A 6,257-nucleotide genomic window follows, 5' to 3' on the forward strand; every position below is an offset into this window, starting at 1 on the left:
TAGAAAAAAAACAGAACGTTCCACTGTGACCCTCAGATGAGGTCATTTTCCCAGAGAAGCCGGAGGTCTGGAGAGCTGGTGTGTGGATGGGTGTGTGTGTGGGTGGGTGCCAGACTTGGCCCTGCTTCTGCGAAGCATCACCACGCAGCCTCAGTGGATGCAGTGTAGTTCAAGGGACCAGGATCGGAGCATACAGGGAACTCACTGAGTCCCTCTTGTATACAAACACAGGCAACACCCAGGCTGACCAGGGGGAACTGGCTGGGGTGTGACTCATTCTCGACCACAAACCGTTGTAGTGGTTGTGTTTATTTTAGTGCTTTGGTGGAAATGTGCTTGCCATTGCTATTTATTTTTTGGTGTGTTTGTTTGTTTGTTTTTATTGAGGGGGGGGGGGGGGGGGTGGGGGGGGTAATATATTCTTAGAATGTTTTCTAGAGTTTTTCATTAAGAAAGCATATAGCATAGCCTCGGAATGATTAAATCCCCTTTATTACTTTTTATTGCTGTATCTCGGCATCATACAATGTTCATTTTGCCTGGGGGGACGGCCCATCAGTCATTTTCTCAGCAGCTAGGTTGTTATTTCCGGCTCAAGTTAACTACTGTGGAAAATAATAATAATTGCTCATCGTTGCATAGGGACAGGTGATATATGTGCCTGGGGATAATTCTTGGTGAGAGCAACGTAACCACACCCACTGACCTTTCCTACGGGAAGCCCCTTTGGCCTCCAGTAAATATCCCTATATGGTTGCACTGCATAAGCGTCCTGGGATACTTTCTCAGTAAAACTCACTCTTCCTCAGTAAAACGAGCGAGACAAGACAAAATACGCACCGGGCTCAGAGGGCTGCCCTGTGCGTCTACAGGGCGCTGCGTGTCATCTGGAAGCCATATCCTGCTGTTTGTTTGTGTGACCCGTCAAACACACAAACAGTTTCCTTGAATCCTTGACAACAGTCGGCAAACAGGGGTAGAAGCAGAGGGACCTCTGCTTTCACTAAACATACCATGTTAATTTACCATTAAATCACTAACTAGAGACACTTTAATCTAAAGCTAATTACAGTGAATTGAATTCAGATAAATGACATTAGCTGGTCTATAATAGGCTGTAAGTAACCATTGGGGGATCGAACCCAGGATCCCCCTAGCCAGGAACCCCCTAGCCATGACTGATTATGCTGCCCCTGCATCTGTACGGCAAAGGTGACAGCTTTTGCTGTATGTCTGCTTTTCCTGTGGGACTAGGATGGTCTCTTTTGAACATTGGCAGCTGCAGAAGATTTGGAAATGAAACCATGAGCAATTAACATACATTATGCAAATGTGTTTATGTGTTGATTCCTTTTAGACCTTGAGTCATGTACTGTATGAAACGGTTATTTCTCTATTGAGCCCTAAACCAGCCTTTCTCATAGGTTAATAAGACAGAATATATGTAGAGCTTTGGTTCAATCAGTCTTCAGAGGGATGTATATTTATATGTTGTATTCCCAGGAGACCCAGCTCCATGGCCCAGTGACATGAGGCCCTGGCCCACGGTTTGAGAAAACTCTGCCTTGATTGGGCCCAAATCCGAATATCATCTTGTCTAGAACCTTGTGCAGAACACATTTTGAAAAGGAACTTTGTAGTACAGGGATGAATGACATACAGGTTTAGCGCAAAATAAATTGCAGACATCTCATTGGACACAGTCGTCGATCCGAAGTGCAAACATGCATGTTTGTCGTATCATTTTATCAAAAAGCATTCAGCAAATGGATAGGGCAACATCACCCAGCACTAATTCTATAACATTCGCATAATGTCACCGCAGGAAGTGGATGAATCCATTTCTGGAGGTTCAATTTCATTTGGCATCCATATTTAGACCGGCCGCGCAGCCGAGACCGTGAGTGAACAGAATCAATTAGGACAAAGACGAGAGGCACGTGTACGCCGGGACACAGCTGTCCTGAGTGACAACAGCCGTGACGACAGCAGATGTGTCGGGCACAAGTAATTCTTTATCCACCACACGCGCGTCGCGTGTGCCGCTAAGATTCAGTTAGTGGTTGCGATTGGCGAAACAAATGCTCAGAGAGCAATATTCATTCCAAATCGCCACAGGATTCAATTTCAAAGACCACTGTTGTCCTGGTTCCAAATTTAGCATGTTATCATTAAAAGGATAAATTGAATTGTTAATGCTAAATGAGTTCAAAACAGGATCTGTTTACCTGAGGCAATTTGAAGGCAAATAGAGAGCCTAGTAGCCTACACAAGCCTCTCTATTTATTTTTTGTAAATGTAACACTTTTGTTCCTCAATAAAAAACATTTTGCTGCCACTTGCAGCAACCCCTTGTCAAGGAAATTGCAGTGGAACCACTCTGAGCTCTCCGTCTCTGTCCCCAGCCTGGCACCACAGCAGTAAACAGCATGACCTCAGGCTTCAGTCTGCCAAGCCCAACTCAAATATCTCAAACATGCTGATGACTGTGCAGCTTACATCCTGAACGACGTGTTGTTGCACATTTTTGCTACCCCGAGACGCAATAATGCATCGAGATACATTCCAAGTCAGGCAGCACACATCGATTGTTGCGCTTGTCAACTCTGCTATTATGTTCCCGTCGTTCTGATTTGCTGCAGTTCTAATTCACGGCCAGCAGATGGAGAACTTATACCATCCATATTTCTTGGCACACTAGCAGAGAACTTAGCCAATGCATTTATCTCGCGAAGTCTCAAATGTGTCATTACTGGCCTAGCTGCGATTCCCCTCTTTAATACCCTACCTACCCAGACCTCTTCTCTCCTACTGTGCGCCTCTCATTGAACATGCAAAACCGGGCGTGTTTGACACACTCAGGCGTGGCCTAGAAAAAAAAGATAGATGAGGGAGAAAGGCTGCGGGTGCCAATTTAACCCTCTATGCGGTCTGCGTGGTCCCCTAACAGCCCGGTTCTCTGGGATGATACTAGATGGGCCGTGGCATGAACAGCCCTTACTGCCAAGATATTCTCTCTCTCTCGCTCTCTCTCTCTCTCTCTGCCCTCGGGCTTGTTTCATATGGATGGCAATCACCCCGTACAGTAAGTGGCAGATTAATTGACTAAAAAGGGGGAAGGCCTCCCGTGGGGCTGAATGAGGGCCGGGGAAACAGCTGTCATCCAGCGCAGGTCTGCATATGACTATTGGCCTCCATGGTACGCACAGCTGACAGGCAAAGCACCACGCTCACCTCACCATACACCTGGCACCGCGGCCGGGCGCACACATATTCACGGGCATGAACACACACACGCTCATATTCACATATAAACACACACTCACATTGATATTCACATATATAAACACATTCATTTTAACACACACACACACACACACACACACACACACACACACACACACACACACACACACACACACACACACACACACACACACTACGGTTCAATGTGCACATCCCTATTCCAGTGATCTAATGGTGAGCTTCCATAGGGGACCTGGTCCTTGCCCAACTGTACATTCCGGGACTGTCAGCTGGAATGTATACAGTCCCCGTCTAACAGCAGCACACCCACGGGACGGTTTTGTATCCATTAATTATACATGGTGCTGGTTAAAAGCATTTCAGAAAACCTGAGGGTGAATGAACTCCACAGTACATTGGGTACATTCTCTCCTCGCTCCAGCCTGTTTGGTCAACATAACCCTTGTGTCTGCTGCCACCATCAGCTCCTTCACACTGACCCTGAATAACCTATGGCTGGTACCCCTCACTGCGACAGCTTGATCGATATTGAAACACGCTCCCGCCTCCAGGAGCCGTCTATCCCGAGGCCTAACATCCCCGTCTGTTACCCGTGAGACAATCATCCAACCATTTTGGAATAATATCTGCTTTAGGCGCAACCACATCAGCTTAAGCTAAAACCACGAGGCGTCTCAATCACAGCCAATTACTGCCATGTGATGAAGCTCCGTGCCGCCGAATGAATGGAGAGACACACAAAGCTTTTTCCCTTCTCATTTTGGGTGGTAATATACAGTCAGGCTCTGCTTTGTGTGGCCTGCCAGGGGTCGGGGGGGGCTACTGCAGTATGAAAGAGGCTAAAGGGGGTGGGGGAAGAGACCTTGAGGGGCTTAGTCGGCCACCACTGGACCCATTGACTTGTCCCGATAGTGGCTCAGGATTTGGGGCGCCCTTTATCTGTGATACAGGACAGCACTGAGACCAACGCTGGAGCTGTGAGAGGCCATGGCTATCTGTGTGTGTGTGTGTGTGTGTGTGTGTGTGTGTGTGTGTGTGTGTGTGTGTGTGTGTGTGTGTGTGTGTGTGTGTGTGTGTGTGTGTGTGTGTGTGTAAACCAGATGCTCTGAAGAGGGGGGAGGTGGAGGACAGCAAGGGGGGGGGGGGGGGTAGTAACAGAGGCCACCGTGTTGGCCCGCATGCAGTCTGCCGTGTCAGAATATGCCCCCCCACCCCCCCGCCTCCCTGGGGGGACGGAGGGCGCCCGGATCAGGGGTGGAGGCTGTTCCACCACCACCAGAAGGCCAGAGGAGACAGTAGGCCCGGGCCACTGGTGTTGAATATCATCAACAAGAGAATGCCTGAATATGAATGGCTTGGTTTTAGCAGCACCACAGGGCAGCAGAGAGAGACAAAGGACGAGGGAGAATGAGATGATGTGAGAAAGAGAGGGAGAGAGAGAGTGAGTGAGTGAGTGAGTGAGTGAGTGAGTGAGTGAGTGAGTGAGTGAGTGAGGGAGGGAGTGATGGGGAAGAAGCAGCAACACAGATCATCGGTAATGAGCCTTTAGGGGGGAAATGAAAGAGACCTGAATGGATTGAAAAAATACGAATAGCGTGACCTCAAAGTGTTGGTTTTCTGGTTCATGCATCATAGTTTAATGTCTTCATTAATGTCTTCATTAAGGCTCTTTGATAGACTAATGGAACGCAGTCGGATCCATAAAGTGGAGCATATCACTTGGTAATCGGTCGTAACGTTTCCTTTTTTTGGTTGGCACTATGTTATACCCCCCCATGCTGATTCCATTGTTTGTTTCAGGACCGGCCAATGTAGCTGACATGACATTGGCCATATATCTATAAATATGGAGAAATTACAAGCCGGTAGCACAGACGACATAAACGCATTACGTCCAGTTCCCGTGTTGAATGTGTGCCAAGCAACCCTCTGAGGCTGGGATAAGGGTCAGCGTCTGTATGACAGCACCGCTGAGCACAGCGGCGGCAGCACAAAGCCCCCTCAAATATCACTATGTGTTACCATATTTATGTGGTAACGCATAGTGTGATAGTCATCAGTCAAAATCACAATAAACACATTTTTGGAACCATGAACCGAAACATTGTGTTTAGTGCTGCGGCCATTGTTAAATATTTATTAACCCATTGCAAGGCAAGGGTCTAGAGTCGCAGCCCTGCTGAACCCCATGGGGAGATACAGGGAAGCAGGCCCACAGCACAGGGCATGGGACAAACCTACCCTTTGAAAAACACTGATTTGAACATTTGTTCTTATTCACACAGATATATTGGCCACTGATATTCACCGGTTTACAATAACTGTGCCACTCAAGCACTTTCTATTAGTCCTGCTAACTTTGTCTGTTTGGCGAATTCCGAGCCCTTTGTTATGGGTTCATTAAAGCTATTTAACTTTCTAATGAAATAAATGATCAAATCTATACTGCCATGTACACCTGGGAACCAGATGAATCTGCAAGCTCACGTTTTATTTGCTCTGGCAGATGCGTCTGGCCCCCTTCCTGTTCAGACACATTTCCAGAAGAACTGGCCCGGGTCTCGCCAATCACAACCGTTGGTCAAATATGTGGCGGGTTTGATACAATGATTTTGTTGCAGGTCTATCAAATGGCTTTTTGGTCTGTGCCCATTAATAACGCTCTTCGGAAATCAAAGGATCCAGACTAATACCCATTTGCGAATGCGTGTGGTATTCAAAGGTTGATAGCTTGGTGTGTCCTCTATAAATAAATAGTCAGAACTACTAAGCATGTACTTTATCACTGCAGCAACAGCGGAAGCCATTATGAGGATATAATGACTAATTAGCGGGTTTGGGGGGTTGTGATTAGTGATGATGACATCATGAGACCCTCTGGCTTATCGCAGCGAATCTAATTGACTAACTACCTAATAGGATCCCTGCTACGGCTCTCACTGGCCAATGAAAACATACATGCCCAATCACAACACTAATTTAGGACTGTT

The sequence above is a fragment of the Gadus chalcogrammus genome, chromosome 13, assembly GCF_026213295.1.
Source record: "Gadus chalcogrammus isolate NIFS_2021 chromosome 13, NIFS_Gcha_1.0, whole genome shotgun sequence".
Classification (NCBI taxonomy): domain Eukaryota; kingdom Metazoa; phylum Chordata; class Actinopteri; order Gadiformes; family Gadidae; genus Gadus; species Gadus chalcogrammus.